The sequence below is a fragment of the Vulpes lagopus genome, chromosome X (assembly GCF_018345385.1).
Source record: "Vulpes lagopus strain Blue_001 chromosome X, ASM1834538v1, whole genome shotgun sequence".
Taxonomy (NCBI): Eukaryota; Metazoa; Chordata; class Mammalia; order Carnivora; family Canidae; genus Vulpes; species Vulpes lagopus.
Genome location: NC_054848.1, coordinates 7,967,566 through 7,988,926, shown reverse-complemented (window position 1 = coordinate 7,988,926; position 21,361 = coordinate 7,967,566). Strand labels below are relative to the sequence as shown.

Here is a 21,361-nt window from a genome sequence, read left to right as displayed (position 1 = left end):
TTGTAAAAACAAACAAACTTAGCCTGTCCCACATGCAATTGCAGCAAAAAAAATTAATACATCCCAAATGAAATTATAGCTTGGTTCTGTGTCACCCCAGTGTATCTGATTATTTCTGTGTTTTCAGAGCCCATGCTAGCATGACCTTATTTTGAATAGGGGCTTTTATAAATAAATGCCTATGTAAAGTTGTCTCTAGGTCAACCTTTCAGAGCATACTGGTTGAGGGGAGTTTTGGAAAACTTGACTTTGACAACTTTTCAAGGCTAAGAAAAATTGTAGAAATCATTTGGCTTCTGCTTGACTTCCCTCTGCTATTTATCTTAATAACTAAGCGAGCTTCCTGCCTTTGGACAAAGCCCTGGGGACTTTGCCACAGAGAGAGATTCTTGTGTGCCGCATCTAGGACAGACCTCCTTAGGCTAAAACTCTGATTAACTAGCGTGCTTCTTGTGTGAGCTGAATGTTGAAATGTAAAGGTTGGGAAATTTAAATTTTTTGTTTATTGAGAAGCATAAAGTTCTTCAGAGGTGTTACTCTGAATGGAAGTGTTGTAAAGGGAGCTCCAAGTATAGTACCAATCAGGAGAGGTAGTAGATCTCTCATATGACCTTAGGAAACACAACCACTCAGTCAGTTTCTGAATATTACTTTAATTAGATTATGTGGCTAAAACTGTTATATACACTATAAAACCTTATAGTGGTACAAACTACTATTATTCCCACCTGTCGACTGCCTAGCACATAGTAGACATTCCGTGGATATTCCTTGAGTGAATGGCCTATGTACTCTAAGCCCATCGATGGAAAATTTAGAATTTTAGATTGCATCTATACTCACTCTAAATCTTCTACCAGATGTCTTGAGGTGAGGAATTGGTTCATAACTGTGGCTTTTTCTTGTTTTTCCAAATTCTTTTATGAGTTTCTTTTGTTATCCTTTGGTTTTCATCTTTTCTTAAGTGTCAAACATAAAAGGGCCTTCTCAATTCAGTTGACATTTATGAAATGCTTATTAGTAAGTGCCAGAGAAGACATCATCTCTACCTTCAAGGATTCTCCAGTCTAGCAGTGAATTCAGACATGTAAAAGAATGTCACTACAATGCAGCAGATTATGAACAGGTACTATGGGGTCACAGAGAAGGGGCCTCATCTTAGCATGGCGAATCTGATGGGGGGTGGGGTGACACCTGTGCAGGGTGCTGGAGGCACTGTAGACAGAGGTACCAACAAAAGCAGAGCTAAGAGGAGAAGCTAGTGAGGTTGGGAGTTGCCAGCATTTTGCTTTTCAGATCATCTCCTCGTGCTTCCTATTTCTAGGTTCACTCACCAGTGGAGTCAGTAGTCTATAAAGGTCTAAAAGGTCTATAAAAGTCTAAAAACTCCTCCAGGATTGGTGTTTCCTCTAGCAATCTTCTCCAGATATAAAGCCCCTTTGCAACTAGAGGAGCCACATGTGTGGATGCTCATCATCTGAGGTTTTTATTTCTTGAACTGTAACGTGTGAGGATACTGCTTCCTATTTTAGAACAATGAGAAAATCCAGCCAATAATGAACGGATAAAGAATATGTTGTGTGTGTCTGTGTGTGTGTGTGTGTGTACGTACATAGACACACACAATGGAATATTACTAAGTCATCAAGAAGAATGAGATCTTGCCATTCCCAATGATGTGGGTGGAGCTAGGGTGTATTTATGCTAAGCGAAATAAGTCAGTCCAGAAAGACAAATATGGTATGATTTCACTCATATGTGGAATTTAGGAAACAAAACAGATGGACATATGGGAAGGGGAGAAAGAGAGAGGGAAGCAAACCACAAGAGACTCTTCATGATAGAGAACAAGCTAAGGGTTTTTGGAGGCGGAGAGGGATACGCTAGACGGGTGATGGGCATTAAGGAGAGCACTTGTCGAGATGAGCACTGGGTGTTGTATGTAAGTGCTGAATCACTGAATTCTGCTCTTGAAAATAATATTACACTATATGTTAAGTAACTAGAGTTTAAAGAAAAGTTTGGAAGAAAAAGAAAAAGAAAATCCAATCAGATGGCGCTGGGAGCCTGCACCCTGATCTCCAAGCATTACAGGAAATGCAGCTGGGCTCGGTTGCTATGGCAACAAGCAGTTCTCCTGCTTTTGGGTTCAACTAAGCCACAGTGATAACATTTTCTCTTGGGGGCAATTATGGGAAAAAAATCGAGAAGGATGTAAAGGGTAATGGCTTGCTGTTTGTCCTTGCATTTAACAACTAGAATCTATTCCTGCAACTACTAAAGGTACCAGAACGAAGTTTTGGGAGAGGCAGTTATTGTTGATAACTCTTTCCACAAGATAAATTTGAGCTGCCTGTGGAATATCCACAGGGCTCCACGTGACATGGGCTTTAAGAAAACTTTTAATGTATGTGGGGCTGTGGCGGGTGGCAGGCACAGTGCTGAGTGAGCTACCTTGCACAGCTGGATCTGCAAAGAGGGATGTTCGCATCTCTCACCTGGGGTCTATACTGACAGCCCGCCTGCATCCCCAGCAAGATGCTATCCCTTGGACCAGGGGTTTTCACTGCGGGGAGAGGGCGGGTGATTTTGCTTCCTCCCTCAACCAGGAGACATTTGACAATGTCTGGAGGCAATTTGGATTGTCACATCTTGGGGGCAGAGTGTGCAAATGGCATCTAGTGGGTAGAAGCCAGGGATGCCGCTCGACATCCTGCAATGCACAGGACAGGCCCCATCCTGTCGGGCCACGAATATCCATGGTGCCAAGGCTGAGAAACCCCGCTTTAGATCATGAATTTCATGATTTTGGAATGGCTAGCATTCAGGATGTAACAGCAGGGTCAGTGTATAAATCTGACACCATGAAATGGATTTCTTCAGGGTGAATTTTCCGTGATCCACTGCTCAGGGGATCATGAGCAGTGCTCCACCTGGGAAGAACGTGCGTTACTAACGGCAGCCTCGTGAGATCCTCCCAGTAAAGTGTTCATCTTGAAGCTCACATGACTCAGAAGTCTGAGAGGCTCAGGTGCTCCACTCCAGAAATAAATTCCCTCTTGCTGTGTTACTTGTTTAGAATTTCATGTAGGTAGCAGAGCACATGGAAACGACACGTTTGTTGTACTTTGGGCACCATATGTTGAAACGGCTGCAAGAACAGTAAGCTGTTTTCCAGAGAATTTTGCTCATCACCCCTTTCAACAATCTAGGATCAAACATACAGGAGATAGCAAAAGAAAACACATACACACCCACGAACACTCATGCGCACACACACAGACTCATTCTTTGCTCTAGAAAGGGGATTTCAAGTGTAAATCATTTATGAAGCCCTGTGCAAATATCAACTATGCATTGGCCTACTTCTTGTTCTGGAAAACTTTTCTTAAAGGAGCAAGAACAAACTACCTTGTTGGTATCTGGGGACTGTTCTGATAACAGCTGTGAGTACACAGCTCTGGAATGTGCTCATTCCTCAGCCATCGCTGTCAGGGTGAATACCTCACCTGTCGCAGGGAAATAATATCACATCTGTGTAAGCGTCTTCGAGTGCCTCCCAGCAGCTGTCTGTCATTTTTTCCAAGCCAATACTTTCCAGACATGTCAGTCTACGAGCATCTACTCACGTATGTGCCCAGGGCATTTGTGGTCACTGATGGCAGTCAGATACAAATCATCCTGGAATCCTTCTGAATCCTTGGACTTTCTTGTATCAGCTCCCTAAGCCTTTATTACCACATCTCCTGCAATGTGCCAGACCGTGGGCTCAAGGATGCAGATCTAGAAATCAGGGAGGTGTGGCCTCTACTTTCCGGAGAAGCCAATCAGGGCAGGGGAGGTGCACGTGGAAAATAAGTGATGCATTTTAATCCAATAGAAAGCATGTACAGGGGCAGGAGTAGCTGAGGGAGGAGGGCTATGTTGGCCTGTGGGTGTCAGAGGAGGCTTCGTGGAAGAGGCATGGCTTTGGAGCTCAGCTATAAAAGACTAGAAAGAATGCACGTAGGTGGGAGAGAAGAGCAGAGATGCAGGCGTGGACACAGAACAGTGTGGCGTCTTCCAAGAACTCACAAGCAGTGCACCATGGCTGCTCAGATGTTTTATCCCATTGCTAATGGGATGTGACCGATCTGTCTGGCATCCTAGAAAGACAGTACTCGAAGTGGAGAGGGGCATATATGGATTAGGACTTGGGAAAGTAAGCCAAAGAGACCAATGAAGAGGCTGTTAATTGGTGATGATAACAAAAAGGACCTAATGGGTTTGAGAGAGATCTCTGATATAGAGCCAACTGGCCTCGGCACCTGTTGGGTTGGTGCGGGGTGGCATCTCAGCTGGCAGTGGCAAGGAGAGACTAGTGGAAGATCTGGATTCTCATAATTTTCGCAGGCATCCTGCTCCCAACCACCCCAGATAAGCACAGAAACCACGTCAAAACAGCTTGCTTCCAGCCTCCCAACCTCCCAACCCAAACCAAAATGCTGTGTATAAAGTTCTGGAGGCATCACTAGCCCCTGGCTTGGAAGATCGAAGAAAGGTAAGGCTTTTACCTGAAACACTTTATGGTGGGAGAGAGGTGCGAGTTGAGTAATGTTTGGTGTTTCACAAGATAATTTTGAGCTGCCTGTGGAATACGCAGGTGTGGATGTCTGGGAGCCTTGGAGTGTGTCCCTGGAGCTCAGGAGAGAGGGCTAGGATGAACCTGTTCATTTTGGAGGAACTGTGGTCTAGGTCAGCAGTTCCCAGCCTTGATCGCATCACCTGGGGAGCCCTGAGAATCCTGATGCCCAGGCTGGCCCCCAGACCAATTATGACAGACTCAGACCTTAGTGTATTTTAAGGGAAGGTGGAAGAGTTCCCAGCCATAGGGGTGTTCTCAGTGAGAGCTACAAACCTAAGAAGGGATGTGGATGCAGACTAGGAGCTGAAGGGACCAGAGAAGGAGGGCAGTGGACTGAGGACCACACATGCTTTGGGCCCCTCTGAGATGAGAGCCATGCATCTGTGTCCAGTCTGTACATGTTTCTTTTCCTTATTTTTTTTAAAAAGATTTTATTTATTTATTTGTTTGAGAGAGGAGCAGTGTGGAGGGGCAAAGGGAGAGGGAGAGAGAAGCAGACTCCCTGCTGAGCAGGGAGCCTGATGTGAGGCTTGATCCCAGGATCCTGAGATCATGACCTGAGTTGAAGGCAGATGCTTACCCGACAGAGCCCCCCAGGCGCCCCTGTACATTTTTCTTAATTGGGGTGTAGACATACAGTGTTATATTCACTTCAGGTGTACAACATAATGATATGCTGTTTGTACCATTGCATAATGATTCCCACAGTAAGTCCCATTAACGTTGGTTAACACACATAATTATGGAATTTTTTTTGTGATGAGAACTTTAAAGATTTGCTCTCTTAGCATCTTTCAAATATGCAATAAGTATTATTAACTATAGTCACCATGCTGCATATTACATCCTCATGGCATATTTGTTTTATAACTGGAAGTTTGTGGCTTTTGACTCCCTTCACCCCTTTCACTCACCCCCCAACCCCCACACCCTGGCAGCCGCCAATGTATTCTCTGTATCTATGAGCTCAGTTTTTGGTTGGTTGGTTGGTTTGTTCCATATTAAGTGAGATCACACACTATTTGCCTTTCTCCATCTGACTTACTTCCCTTAGTATAATAAAGTCTGCACATTTGTGCCATTTTGTCTCAGTGTACTTAATGTCCAACTTGAGGGAGGGGGTGTCGGCCTGTTGACCAGGAGTGGACTTTGCTAACAAGAGGGCAAAGGAAAGGCAAGAATTTCAGCAGTCAACCCTGGAATCCAGGCTGGATAAGGAAGATGCTGAAGTCAAGAGGGGCCTGATTGTCTGGAAGAATCTCAGGAGGGGAGCAAGGATTAGAACCAGTGCTCGCAGACTAGGGTAGTGCAATTAGGGTGGACACGTGAGAGAAGGCGGCTGGATTTCTGGGAGGTGGAAGCCATCACAATTGAGGTGAAAGGTGTAAGTGTGGAGAGATATGTGTTTACTCCTCTTGTAGTCCTTTCTTCTGTAATTCCTTCTTCTTCTTGATGATTGCCAATTTCCTTAATGTAAAGGTCATCTCACAGTGACTGTAGAGTATTTTAGTATAGCCGTGCTCCATAAAGTAGATATCTTTTTTTTTAAAAAGATTTTATTTATTTACTCATGAGAGACACAGAGAGAGAGGCAGAGACACAGGCAGAGGGAGAAGCAGGATCCCTGCAAGGAGCCCGATGTGGGACTCGATCCCAGGACCCTGGGATCATGGCCTGAGCTAAAGGCAGATGCTCAACCACTGAGCCACCCAGGCATCCCCCATAAAGTAGGTATCTTATAGCTCCATGATTTAAAGATTTATTTATTTATGACACACACAGAGAGAGAGAGAGAGAGAGAGGCAGAGACACAGGCAGAGGGAGAAGCAGGCTCCATGCAGGGAGCCCAACGCGGGACCCGATCCCAGGACTCCAGGATCGCGCCCTGGGCCAAAGGCAGGCGCCAAACCGCTGAGCCACCCAGGGATCCCCATCTCCATGATTTAAAAACACCTACCACAACAAATCCAAAAACTCTCACGCTTACATGGGGAAACAGACGCATCAGCCAAACTCTTTGTCAATCACAAATTACTTATGAAAATAGCATTGCTTCAAGCATTGCTTTCAGAGTCAGCATCTTTTAGAAACACCTACCTTTGCAGAACCATGTGTTCTTGATTTGTAATTGCGTATTTTGTTACTTAGTCCGTAGATGACATTCTTTCTTGAAGATTATTAATTATATACACAAATAGCCCTCTGTAAAAGTGTCCACTTGGAAGAGGCCAGAAATCTCAGGCAGAGGTTAGCAAACTGTTTCTGTATAGGGCCAGTGAGTAAATTTGGCTTTGTAGACCAGGAGGTCTGTGTCACAACTACTTGACCTTGCCTTCGTAGGCTGAAAGCAGACATAGACAACACATGAATGATTTGTGGCTGTGTTCCAATAAAACTTTATTTACAAAAACAAGACATGGGCTAGATTTGGCCCACAGTCTAGTCTGCTGACTCCTTGCCTAAGTTAAAAAAAAAAAAAAGACTCCAGTAGGTTGTGTAATTTTGTGGGAAAGTCTCCTCAAGTTCATATTTTAATTGGATTGACTTTCCAGTTTTGACTTTCTAAAAACATTTCTACTGTAATTTGTTCTGACTTTATAGAAATGAAGTAACTTGTAAATGATGATGACACACGGACGGTTCTGACTACTACTAGCTTTATGGAAACCTAGTAGGTCATGATAGTCCAATGTAGACAGTCATCAAATTTGTCGTCTTAAGGAACTTCCTTGAACAATCACGCATGTCCTTACTGGTCTTGAAGAAATGTGGGTGTCTGACTGCATGGCATTCTCTTCAACCAGGTAATTGATTGGCACAAGCGAAACAGTATGATTCCGTGTTTGCTGTACTGATGCCTGTATTCTGAAATATTTCCTCATAGAAATTCAGTGTCTTCTAGGAAAACTCACACTGGGCTGAAAATCTGTTCCTAGCTCTTCATTAATAAGCACCTTTTTTTGGATAGTAGAGTATGGCTTGGCCAAAAATATCTCTGACAAAATGTCAAGACTCAACGTGGCTCTTGTGATTTAGAAGATTGACTGACGTGGGAGGATACTTCCCTACAAATAAATATTTCTTAAAATCTCAAACAGTTACATGGTTCCATTGTCCCTTTAAAGGATTTAAATACTTGCTATTAAGGCTTATTAAATATTTACTACTATGGTTGCCTCTCTCTAAGGTGGTTTGATGTTTCAATCATGGCTCAGAGGGCTGCTTTTCATCAGCCATTCTTTGGAGTTAAATGTGTACATGTTGGTAGGACAGGAAAGGAATGGAATGTCAGCTTTCTGCCAATGATTCTTCTGGCCAAAAGGAAATTTCTCAATTTTTCTTTTCAGTGTAAGTCACATGGAGAATTTATCTGAGGAGTCATCAAAAGAAGGAGTGAAGGCAATTAAGGAGAAAAAAAACCAACTTCTGACACCCACGTTCTTCCTTTTTTTTAAAAAAAAGATTTTAAAAATTTATTTATTCATGAGAGACACACACACAGAGAGGCAGAGACACAGGCAGAAGCAGAAGCAGGCTCCCCTCAGGGAGCCTGATGTGAGACTCGATCCCGGGACTCCAGGATCACGCCCTGGGCCAAAGGCAGGCACTCAACCACTGAGCCCCCCAGGTGCCCCACCCATGTTCTTCTTATTCCTATTGGAAAATGGGTACCAAGTAGGATCGTTAGTCACAATTTTGTTTTTCTTTATAAAGCATAATTAGGGATCCCTGGGTGGCGCAGCGGTTTGGCACCTGCCTTTGGCCCAGGGCACGATCCTGGAGACCCGGGATCAAATCCCACATCGGGTTCCCGGTGCATGGAGCCTGCTTCTCCCTCTGCCTATGTCTCTGCCTCTCTCTCTCTCTCTCTGTGACTATCATAAATAAATTTAAAAAAATTTATAAAGCATAATTACTGAATTTTTCATTTCATTTGGGATGTGCTCAGACGGAATAGGCCTTATTCAGGCCTCATTCTGAAAGAATATATGAGAAAGTATGATCTGCTTTTCTAAGTCTGAAAAGCCTCATTAGAATGGCTGGTTGAGGGGCACCGGGGGGCGGGGGTGCAGTTGGTTAAGTGTCCTAGTCTTGATTTCAGATCAGGTGGTGATCTCAGGATTGTGAGGTCAAGCCCCAGTTGGGCTCCATGCTCAGTAGGGAGTCTGCTTCAGATTCTCTCTCCTTCTGCCCCTGCCACTCACTCTCCCTCTTTCTCAAATAAATAAATCCTAAAAAGTATTCTTAAAAATTTAAAAATAAAAAATAATGGCCATTTGAGGCAACTTCAGGGAATACTATCTGAAGGGATTCTTTTATTTCAGGTTATAGGGAAAAACCAGAAAGAATTCATTAAGAATGATAACCTCTGGATGAGATGCATTATATTTACAGTTTATTTAGAAATGTTGCTTGAACATACACAGTAATAACAGTGTGACACTAACTTCTTATCCTTCCATATGAAGCAACTGGTGAGCCCTGAATGTGGTGTGATGGACAGTTAACTCTGCCCAAAGTGTGACCAGATCTCCCTTCTGGACCATTCATCATTGGGCATAGCAGGTAGTGTGTGTGTTCGAAATCTCATACCAGTGTGCTTTGAAACAGCCACAACCCCATCCTAGGCCTTGTTGTAGCTTCTCTGCTTGCTCTAACTTAGGGTTTCTTAACCTTAGCACTCTTGTGGTTTGGGGCTGGATGATTCTTTGTCGTGGGGGCTGTCCTAGGCAATGTAGGATGTTAGGAGCATCCCTGGTTTTCACCCATTAAATGCCAGTGGCGCTCCTCCACCTCTCACGTCCTACCCCCTTCCCATTATGACAACCACAGTGTCTCTAGACATTGCCCAGTGTCTCCCGGGAGGCAGAACTGCCCTAGTTGAATACCACTGCTCTACTTTGATACTGTACCACCCCAGGTTTGGTATCAATGTGATGTTCCAAAAAGCATTGGTTACATCCCCACCCTACTCTAGTTTCTCTCTGTACCGTCGATTCCAGCTTCGCATTAAGTGTTGGAGGGAAGGGGCTCCATGTGTAGGGTGTCCACACATCTAGATTTGTCTAGGGCAGTCAGGTTTTCATCGTTTGCCTGGATGTATTTATTAAGTAGCACTACCGTAAAGGGTGTCCGAGTAGGGGTGAAAATTATCCAGCCCCCTTGCGATCAGGGCATTTTGGCTTTGGAGAACAGGGAAGAGTTTTAAGGGCTCCTACAGTCTCAGAAGGCTTTTCGCCTCTGCAGGGGCCTGAGACTCCTTCCCTGTCCTGTTTTAGGAGCCTGGAGGCCCACACGGACTGCATACTCAAATCTTGAACCTTAGCTCCTAACCACTTCAGTTGTGAACCAAGTAGGCAAAGTGAACGCAGACAATAGGGAAAGAACAGTCCTTTTATGAGATTGTTCCTCTCTTAGTAGAAACAGAGTTTAAGGCTCTAAGTAAGAAGGAGTTGCTACTGAGCTTCTAATGGCTTTTATATTGGCTTTTACAATTGCACTATTACTGGGGTCAGGCTTCCTGCTTGGAAAAGTGCTCTGCAAGATTTCAGACAGAAGAGAACAAGTTTAGAGCGGACTGGGCAACAAGAGAAGAGAATTGACAAAAAAAATCAGAGGTGGTTTGCAAAGCAGTAATTCTTTTGGTCTTAAGAATAAGGAAAAAAAGATTTTTTTTCTTTCTCGGTAAACCCTGTCACATGTAGAACAGAAGGCTTGTTAAAGCCTTGAGTGGACGTTTGGATTGTGTGGTCCCTAGCGTGTACCTTGGCTAGAAAACACACACAACACACACACACACACACACACACACAAAATCTCCAGGTAGTAATATGCACTCTAACCTGTAATCAAAATCAGCCTCCTACCTAGAAGTACGAAGACTAGATTTTCTGCCCATAGTGAAGGCAAGATAATTATGTGAGACCACTCCACTGAAAGGTCAGTGTTAATTTGATTCTCTGCAATTCAGTACCAATTGAGATGTGATTTTTAAAGTGATGCAAATGAGTGGAATCCACAAATTAGATGTGCAATCTCACTTCTTCCTCTCATTTTTGTTCTTTTTCAGCCTCCTAGGCCTTTATCTTCTCCCTATCTCAGATAAAACCCTACAGTTCTGGAGGGCCAGAGCTGCAGACCTCTGACAGAAGACAGTGAAGCCAGATGGCTTCACTCCATGAAGACTCCTTGTCCCAATCTCTTTATCTTCACATTGTGATGTTTTCTCTCTGAGTATACCCGGCATAGAACTTGTAATAGATAACATCTTTAACACTTTAACAAAGGGAGTGTCTTTATCTTCGATGGGTTTCAGGAGATTTTTCAGGTATTTCCTGTGTCTTGCTGCTGTTCCACATTGACTGTGAAATAGGGGTTGGTAGATGTGCTCTATTTCCATGTGGTTCTCAGTCTGGGACCCTTCCACTGAAGCAGTCAACTCCAAAACAGGTAGTTTGCCCAAAATAGTGGCCCCTTATAAACTAAGGGAGACCGACTATGGAGAATATGGTAGAAGTGCCCATCTGAAAATTGTTGAATTGGATTATGCTCTGGAAAGGATGCTTTATAGAGTGCTTTCTTAGGACCTAGTATTGTAGGAGGATGTGAGCTTAGATCTCTGCGGCTAACAGGGGACAGCAACCTCTACCCATCTTATAGGAAAGGATGATATGATCACCTGATCCTCAGCTTAAAGTGCACTCAAAATATATGAAATCAATCTCATGCTAGCACACCTGAAGGCTAAACAGTGCCCCAAAGGGTGTAATTTTGATTCGCCTAAATTTAGAGCATTAGAATCATAATGCCACATGCCTATTAAGATGCTACCCAGCCCTGCCCTTTGTCTATAGACTGCAAAGTTGCCTTTCTTTCACTGTCTTTATGATCAAAAATATGCTGTCCTTTTGCCTAAAGGCATATGTTCTTCACCATTTGAACATAGACATTATCATCACAAAGACTTATTTTTGAAGCACTGAGTACACATGATGAAAGTACTTACTGTGGACCCAGAGCAGGAGATATTTCTTCTCCATCGAAAAATGGGTGACCAAGAGGCACAAACAGGACAGAAACACAAAGAGAGAAAGCACGGGAAGAAAAAAAGTCACATGCTAAGTGTTTAATGATGATGGATGATCTGGCTAAACAATGAAACTGAAGGCTAAAATTTCAGTAAGGAGTTAGGAGGGATAAAAATATAATCCAACAGGGATGCCTGGTGGCTCAGCAGTTGAGCGTCTGCCTTTAGCTCAGGGTGTGATCCTGGGGGCCAGGAATCGGGTCCCGCATCGGGCTTCTTGTGGGGAGCCTGCTTCTCCCTCTGCCGCTCATGAATAAATAAATAAAATCTTAAAAAATATATATATATAATCCAACAGGATGGGAGTTTTCTTTTATCCATTACAAATTATGCTGGGCTGCCTATAACAACTGAAATAAGAGTGTCTTAAGCAGGTGGGCAGGAATTTTTCTAGCACATAGAACGTGAAAGGATTAGGCTAGGGTAGCAGTTCGACAATGTCATGAGGGTCTCAGGTTCTTTACATTTTGCCATTTTTAGTGCCAGCTTTCATACTCTAGGTTGTCTCATGGTCACAAGATAGCCACTATCTATCCAACCACCATGCCCCTGTCTCAGACAGAAAAAATAAGGACAAGGGGAGTTCTAAGGTCACCCTTCCCAAGACAGCTTCCCTTTAACAGTTTCCTAGAATCCCTCCCTACACATGGTCTCTAACATCTCCAATTTCTTCAGCCAGGCATTAAGGCACTCTCTCCAGTGTTATGATACCAATAAGAAGACCAGGTATTAGATAGATAATAAGCAAGCCCTGGTATGAGGCTAACTTTTGCTAATATTTAAAAATCAAAACCACGCAGATCTTGTAAAGTCGAGGTGAACAAACCATGGCCTGTAGGCTAAATTCAGCCCACTGACTGTTTTAGTAAATAAAACTTTATTGGGACTCAGTCACACCCATTCGTTAACATATGGTCTGTTTTACGCTATCACAACAGAGTTGAGGAGTTGTGGCAGAGACTGTATGGCCTGTAAAGCTAAAAATACTTTCCATGTGGCCCTTTAGAGAAAAATGTTGCCAACCCCATTCTAGACAGAAAACTTAGTGGAAACATGGGCAGAAGACTAAAAACAGACGCTTTGCAAAAGGGACATCCAAAGACCAATACACATATGAAAAGTGCTCCGACTCATTAGTCACCAGGGAAATGTTAATTAAACACACAGTGCATTACCACTACTTGCCCGTCAGAATGGCCATAATTAAGCAAGGGAGAGAAAACTGACCATACCGCATACTGCATTAATATGGGACAACTGGAATCCCATGCATTACTCGTGGCAGAGTGGACTGGTGCAAATAATTTTGGAAGACTGCTGAGTGGTGTGCACTAAAGCAGAACATAGGTACTCCCTATAATGGAGAAGCTCTAAGCCCAGGTGTATACCTGATAGAAATGCCTACCTATGCTCACCAAAAGGCATGTGCTAGAATGTTCGTATCAGCACTCTTCTGGTAAAAATGCTTCTCAGTAGTCGAAGTGGGAAACGATCGTGTCTTATTCATATAGTGGAATCCTTCTCGGAAAAGATGATGAGGGGCCACTACTCGCTGCTTCACGCAACAGTGATGAAAGAAGCCAGACCGGAACACAGTGGGAGTGTATGACCAAAAGTTTGGGAACAGGCAGGTGAGACAAAACCTAGGGTGTCAGTGGTCAGGCTAGTGGTGGCTTTTGGGGGGCAAAGATTGGGGAGGCTTTTCTTGTTCTGGATTGTCATCATACAGGGTTGTTCACTTTGGCAAAATGCACCGAGTTGTGTGCTTATGAATTCAGTACTGTTTGGCTTGTGTTTTGTATTTCAATAAGAAGCCCCCCCCACCGCCCACCACCAGAAAAAGAAAAAGAACACACGTCTCTAATGATGGAGACCTAGCAGTGCTACTCTCAGCCAGTTTTCTATGAAAAATGTGGCCTATTATGCTAAGTGAAATAAGTCAGACAAAGACAAATACCGTGTGATTTCACTTACATGTGGAATCTAAAAAAGAAAACAAGCGAACAACAACAAACCAAAACAGAAACAGACTCATAGATACAGAGAATTACCTGCTGGTGGTGGTGGTAGGGGTGGGGGTGGGGGTGGGCAAAATAGGGGAAAGGGATTAAAAGGGACAAACTTCCAGCTCTAAAATAAATAAGACAAAGGGATACAAAAGAACAGCACAGAGAATATAGTTAATAATACATAACAGCCTTGGATGCTGACAGATGGTAGCTAGATTTATTGGGGGGATCACTTCGTAACGTACACAAATGTTGATGCCCTATGTTGTATACCTGAAACTAAGTAGTACCGTAGGTCTATTACACTTCAATGAGAAGAATGAAATGTGTATGGAATCAACACTTTGGACACCTTAAACTTACACGATTTTGTAGGTCAACAACTTCTCAATAAAGCTGGAAAAAGAAATTAATTTTTTTTTTTTTTTTTTACAAAAATGTGTCCTATGGTGATGTGTTCTCCATAAGACAACCACACGAGGCTCCCCAACAGGCCTGGCCCTTTGTCTGAGCCTCTGTCTGCATTCTGGTCTTGGGAACAAATGGAACACATTTCCTCCTTGCAGCTTTCTGCCTCAAACTGCAGCCACCCCGACAGCGTGGCCTTCCAGGCGCTCCCAGCTCCGGGGGCCCCGCCGCACCACGAGGATGAGAAGGCTGTGTCTAGCTGCGGTGCATTCACCCACGGAGCAGACCCCATGTCCTTGGGCTTTGGGGCCAAAGGAGAAAGTGAAGCCTGCAAGGCCAGCTGAATGTGGAATTTATGGATCCTAAGAAGGCAATTTGGAAGGAGGGATTTTTTTCATTTATGTTTAGTCTTAGCTTTGTGAGGTTGTAAAGAGGCGCTGGAGACGGAGAGAACTGTTTGTGTGCTAAGTGTTGTCTGCCTCAATTGCGCTCTTATATCTGGGCTGGCTGCCCAGTCTTGTGTGGGAGGCTGCATGAGGTATGTGCATGTCTCCAAGACATCAATTTTCGATTTTAAAAAGGATTAAAGTATTATTTCTCTAGAGCCCATGGAACTGAGGCAGGTTTTAAAGGGGAAGGTCAGGAGAGGGGCGCCTGGGTGGCTCAGTCGGTTGGGCGTCCGAGTCTTAATTTTGGCTCAGGTCACAATCTCGGGGTCGTGGGATCGAGCCCTGTGTTGGGCTCTGCACTCAGGACGGAGTCTGCTTGTCCCTCTCCTTCTGCTTCTGCCCCCGCGTGCTCGCTCTCTCAAATAAATAAATAAATAAAAATCTTTAAAAAAATAAAGGAGAAGGTCAGAAGAAATAGCCAGGTCTTTTTAAAGAATCACCAAAAATTTTGGCTGATATGTTGAGTTAAATTTGTTTCTCCCATGGATGCAATGAGGAATTTTAAAAGAAAGAAAAATATAAAATGCTAAAAATGAATAAAAGGGATGTAATAACCCAAGCATTAGTTGATAGCCATACTTTAAAAAGTTTAAACCATTGAATAATAGCCAATAAACGTAGCCATTCAATCCAAAAGTTTTGGCACATATAGAAAATGTACTTCTCATATTTCAGAATTATCCAAAGTGTTTAATTTAAAAATATCATTTTATGTATCTTATAAGACTTATGACTATATGTGTGTATAAAAATACATATTACCACATGTGTGTACCTATATAGACACACATATGTGTATATACATACTCATAAATATGTATATATATTTGAATACATATGTGTAGACATTCATGAGATCTTTAAAAATTACCATCCTCTAAAAGAAAGAAAGAACATCTGGCAAGTAATGAGAAGGAACCAGAACTGACTGTGTATAAGAATCTCAGAAGATGTAGAGTATCTTGATGCAGCCGCCCAGGTCTGGTACAGCACCCCAAAGGACAATTTTTTGAGAAAAAAAAAAATCCAAATGTCAGTTTAAGAGTAAACCACCGAAAACTGCATGACTGGCATTTTTATGGAAATTAACCACTGGCTGTAGAAGGCAAAGTGACACCAGTCTAGCTGCCTCGGCCCCAGGGCTTGGGGTTTGGGTGACAGCTGCTTCAGGGGGGCTCCCGGTCAGGGAAGAGACTTCCCTGCTCCTTCCGTTTTGTCCTTGGCGGTCCCCGAGTGCAGGTGGGGCCCGGGGGCTGTGGAACCAGGGCGCCGTTGCGGCGAAGCTCGTGGGGTCAGATGTTAAGTGGGCTCCTTGTTTTGGGAGCAGAAGCATTTGGAGAGCTTTGCCTTAGGAGCAGCCAATGATTCGGCCCGTGGTGGCCCCTAGCGTCAGACCGTCGGGGAGCTGGGTCTCCGCGTCTGATGTCAGAGATGAACAGGGTAAATGTGCAGAGATCGGAGGCACTGTTGGCCAAACTCAGCCCTTTTTGGGGGGCAGGATATTGAGCGGATTCCCCTTGTCTCAGGAGAAACCGGAGCAGAGGGCCCTGCCTACTGAACCCTGCAGAGATGATGTGTCCTTAGGAAACTCCCTGTTCTGTGAGCAGCACTTCCCTCTCGGTCATGCTGAATTCCCTTGTGGGAGGCCCCTGGATAGCTTCACCCTGTAGCCCCAAATGGTGGCCCTGAGATGGGACCTGTAAAGTTCCCGTGGACCTGACTTTTCCGGAGAAGTGGGCTATTCCTTCCTAAAAACCAGAATTATGATGTTAAGAGGTTTTGCTCTTCAGTACGAAGTCACAGTGTCCTCCCGAGAGCTGTCTGCAACATGGAGCAGCAGGGCAGGGGAGGCCTGACCGGGCCCAAGGAAGCCGATCCTGTCTTCCTTGGAGATGAAGCACCAGGTCGCTCCAGGCAGCGGTCACTGCCACTGTAGTTGATCCCTGTTCGGCTTCTTGGTAGACTTGCTGGTGCTATAGTCACCAAACGCTGACTGTCCTCATGTCCTGCATTCACATTTAATGACAGCATTCGGCAAATATTTCTCTGGCGGTTGCTGTATAGTAGGCATGGAACCGGGCTCTAGGAGGGGGAAAGATGGCTAGGACAGCCCCTGTCTTCAAGGAGAACAGTGCTTTAGAAGGAAACAAACAAGATGAGGTCCTAGCGGAGGCCCACAGGGCCTCCTGTCGGCGGGTGACAGGATGGGTCCGCGAGGGCCAGGAAAGCCAGAGAAGCTAGTGGGAGGCATACAGGACCAAGGGCAAATGGAAAGGTGGGGGGAGGGAGGTGATGGATGTGATGCGGGAAGGAGGGTGATCCAGGTGGAAGGGGGTTCACCTCTTGAAAGCAGAGGGCTCACGTCTAACGTGCGACCTAGAATTTCAAAGGGCATCTCCCCTGGCGAGAAGCCAGGAAGGTGGATGGCCACATTTTGGAATGTTCAGAATGTGAAGAGGGTGCTACATGCATTGTGCTAGTTGTAGAAAATGGGTTGGAATTCTGGTGACCTTCCAGAATCTCTTCTAGTGTGAAAATTTTACACACACACGTATTTGTCTTTACAGTGTGGCATGACCTAGGAGTCGCAGCCTGATAAAAAGCTTATGCCATAAAAATAGGTAACAATTTGAGTCTACGCCCTCTGAGCAGCCTAGGGTTTTTAAGACAGGGCAAAATGGTCCAACTCCAAGGGCCAAATATGGACATGGATGTTTTAGGATCTTCTGTTTTTCTGGTCTCAGAACACGGTGGCGTGACATGGCATGGAACAGTGTGTAACTGAATCCAGTGCAGATGGGCATGAACCTGGTTCAGGTTTGGAGGGAGGGATACCAAGGAACAGCATGTGTCCAAGATCAGGATTAAACTCGCCTGATGAGGGCACAGAGAAAACTTTCCTTTTGATGAGACTTAGAAAATCCCAGATGCTGGGAAGAAAATACTCCGACAAATGATGTGAGAGTAGCAAATACAGATGCAGCGGGGGAATGTTTGTTTTTAGTTATGGTTTATATTGTTCTAGAAGAAGTGGGGGTGGGATGCCTTCTACAAACCAAATGAATCCCACATACATTTACCTGAGACTTCTAGAAATAACATAAATGTGTCTCTGAAAGCTCAGATACGTGGAGCAGCAGAATCCAATTTGGAAGTCTGCCTGGCCGAAATGGGCTGGTTTATCTTTGGCAAGTTGTCTGTCTGCTTCAAGGCTGTAAATGAAACAAAGTAATTGAGATGTTAATAGAAACGAATATCAGAAGATATGTTTTTTCTTTGGGCTTCTAAAACTCCGGAAGGGAGAAAATGAAAACCAAAAGTAGACAAAAGAAATCAAACAAAGCAAAGTTCTATTTTAGTTTCCTAAGTCAGAGGCCAGTGAACATTTTCTGTGAAGACCAGGTATGTTAGGCCATTGAAAGTGGCCATAGACAGATATGTATGTGCCAATGAGACCATATTTATGAATGCCGAAATTTGAGATTTTTGTAATTTTCACGTGTCATGAAACCTTATGCTTCTCCTGATTTGTTCCTTTCAACCATTTAGAAATGCAAAAACCATTTTTACTGACTCCTATACCAGATTGGAGGCAAACATCTCCCCTCATTTGTTCTTTTAGAACAAAGCAAAGCAAACCAAACCAAACCAAATAATGTTGAAGCGCAACATGCTTTCTCTTCAGGCTTTTGTAAATTCATCGAATGATGATTTTTCTCCTTTGGTATCTTCTTGGATTTTTCTGGAATGCTTTATGCTCCTGCTAGAATGCTTTGGACCCCTGTAACACTTCCTAGCACCAGTCATCATGCATTTATTAAGTGCTCGCCATGAACAGAGATGCTGGGGACAGACGTCAGAGGAAAAGAAAATATTAGCAATAGAAAGTGGTCCAGAAGCTCCTCTATTTATGGAATTTCAACTTGTGCACTTTCATAGATACAAACAAAACCAAACTCTGGAGTAAAGCCCTTTGGCTGTCTCTTCACTGCCAAAAATATGCATTAAGAGTTTCTGGGAGCTCTTTTTGTTTCTGCCCTACCCCCCCCCCCCTTTGTTTTTCAGTCTACCTAATACTATATTTCTGTTTGGTATTGAGGAGTTTTATCATTAACCCCATCTTGTATGGTAACCTCAGAGGAAGTGGGAGAAGAAAGTGCTAGTTACAAGTAACAAAAGGGACGGCAAAATAGAAACAGTTTTTCCGAATTGAAATAAGTAAGCAAAATTGTTGCATGTTCTTTGGCGGAAGAATAGTTTTGAGGACAAAGACCTCACCATGTAGCCTGAGAAAGATCTCTACCTGCATAATAGTGAACATCGATGCATATATACATATGCCTGCCTCTGTTTTAACTTCTCTCTCTCTCTCTCTCTCTCTCTCTCTCTCTCTCTCTCTGTCTCTCCCCCCTCGTGTGCGTGCACACACACACAAACACACACGTATAATCCCCACCCCCCGCACAACATGGTAATCAACAAATGATGTCATAAAATGACTGATGCAACCGGGAAGATTTAACTGAGTTATTAGGAATCAACATCTTAGATATATTTGTGATGATCTAGAACTCAGAGCAAGGACATCTGGTAAGTTAAATAACCCAGTGAGGATGCTTCCGTGGGTCGGCAGCTTTGGGAATCTACCCAAACTTAAAGGCCGTGGCTAGGGGACAGTCAGGGACAATGCCGAAGCTGCTGAGAACTTCCCCGTGGTGCCCGCAGATGGATTTGCCACTTCAGAAGGCTGTCCACGTATGAAGTGAAATGGGTCTAAGGTGGACAGCAAGGTGGTGACAAAGCATTTCTGAGCAAGGAAGAGGGTCAGCTGGAGCGCCGAGCCTTTGCGGATGGGCTCTGGAGGCCGCAGCCTGTGGCCTGCTCAGGACCTTGGACGGAGGAGCAGAGCCATAAACACCCTTTAGGACTTAACAGGTTTTCAACCGGAAAGTGAAGTAGACACTTGCTATTGGTGCTTTGCCCAGAATATCTCAGATCTGTTATCAGTTTTGTGTGCAGGACCCATCCCCCAGCTTCTGTGCGGTTTGCTTCTAATGACCAACATCTGTGAACTTCTTCAGAGGACTTCCCTTGGGATTCCTGTGCAGTTCCCTATACCCACAACGAGCAGGAAGTGCCTGGGACTTTACATCACCCTGGAGCATCCCATAGCCCACGGCTGGCAGGTGTGAGAATGTTAAAGCCCAGCTCCTTTGGTTTGAGATGGGACAACTGTGAGATGGAATTCCAGAACACCCCCCAGGATCATGCTGAAACTGGGACTTTGCCAGAAATCACACCGTTACTTGGCTTCTCCACATTTCCTTACCCTGTTACACTTACCCCTTACCCATTTCTCCTGGGAACATGCCCTGAATAAATCACTTGCACCTGAATCCTTATCTTAGTGTCTGTTTCTGGAGAACTCTGCCTGAGGCAAGCAGCAACTGTATCATTGAGACGAGTAGTATAGGTCCTTGCCCTCAGTTAGCATTGAAAGAATGGTCGGAAGAATGGACTGAATGAATTAATAGAAGCCGGTCTTTAGCCTTGACCCACTCATGTTGTAATCAGGGAAACAAAAAAGGGATAAAACATCAACTCTGACATTTTAGAGTTGTAGGTCCAATAGTGAAACTTCCCATGTAGTGCGGCCTCTCCAGCTGATGGTCATCCAAGCTCAGGTTATTAAATGTTGGCAGGAAGAAGAAATCACCATGTCCCGGGATAGCTGCCTGCCTTCTTTGGCACCACCAAATTTATTATGAAGACCTCCCTCCTCCCCTCCCTCTCTCCTTTCCTCCTCCTCCTTCTTTTTTTTTTTTTTTTAAGATTTATTCATTTGAGTGAGAGAGTGCACACATGCACATGAGCTGGGGTAGGGGCAGAGAGAGAGAGAGAGAGAGAGAGAGAGAGAAGCAGACTCCCCACTGAGCATGGAGCCCAATATGGGGCTCCATCTCACAATCCTGAGATCATGATCTGAGCTGAAATTCAAGAGTCGATGTTTAACCCACTGAGCCACCCAAGTGCCACTTTCTTTCTTCCTAATAGCTTTATGGAGCTCAGATCCACATTTCATACAGTTCAGCCATTTGAAATCAACAATTCAATGGTTTTTAGTATATTCAGAGTTGCACAACCATCTCTACAATCAGTTTTAGACCATTTTCATCACCTTAAAAAGAAACCCTGTACTTTTTAGCTACCACCTCCTCAACTCCCCATCCTCTCATCTGCCCAGCCCTAGGCAAGCACAGATCTACTTTGGTATTTGTGGATTTGCCTATTCTGGACATTGGTAATGAATGGAATCATATGATAAATGTGGTCTTTTGTGACTGGCTTCTTTCTCTCAGCATGATGTTTTTAAGGTTTATCCATGTTTTATCATATAACAGTATTTCATTCCTTATTATGGCCAAATAATCTTCCGTTGTACAGATAGACCACATTTTGTTTATCCATTAGTGAGTTGATAGACATTTGAGTGGTTTCCATTTTAGGCTATTCTAAGTAATGGTGCTTTGAACGTAAGAGTACAAGTTTTTGTGTCGACAGATATTTTAATTCCTTTTTGTTATATACCTAGGAGTAGAATTGCCAGGTTAAATGTAGAAGCTTTTTTCTTATGTTGAGCCAAAATCCAAGTCTTCATAATTTCCACTCTTGATCCTTGTCCAGCCTTCTGGAGAAAACTGACAAGACTTTCCTTTCTTACACATGATGTCCCTTCAAATCATTCATCATTGTCTCCATGGCCTTCTTCAGCTTTCACAGACTG

The 21,361-nt window shown here is 44.0% G+C and overlaps 1 protein-coding gene across 1 annotated transcript in view; it reads left to right on the top strand.

Annotated features, from left to right (window-relative positions):
- The window catches only part of ARHGAP6 (Rho GTPase activating protein 6), a 477,361-nt gene that overhangs the window by 200,921 nt on the left and 255,079 nt on the right, over window positions 1-21,361 (top strand). The window lies entirely within an intron of this gene.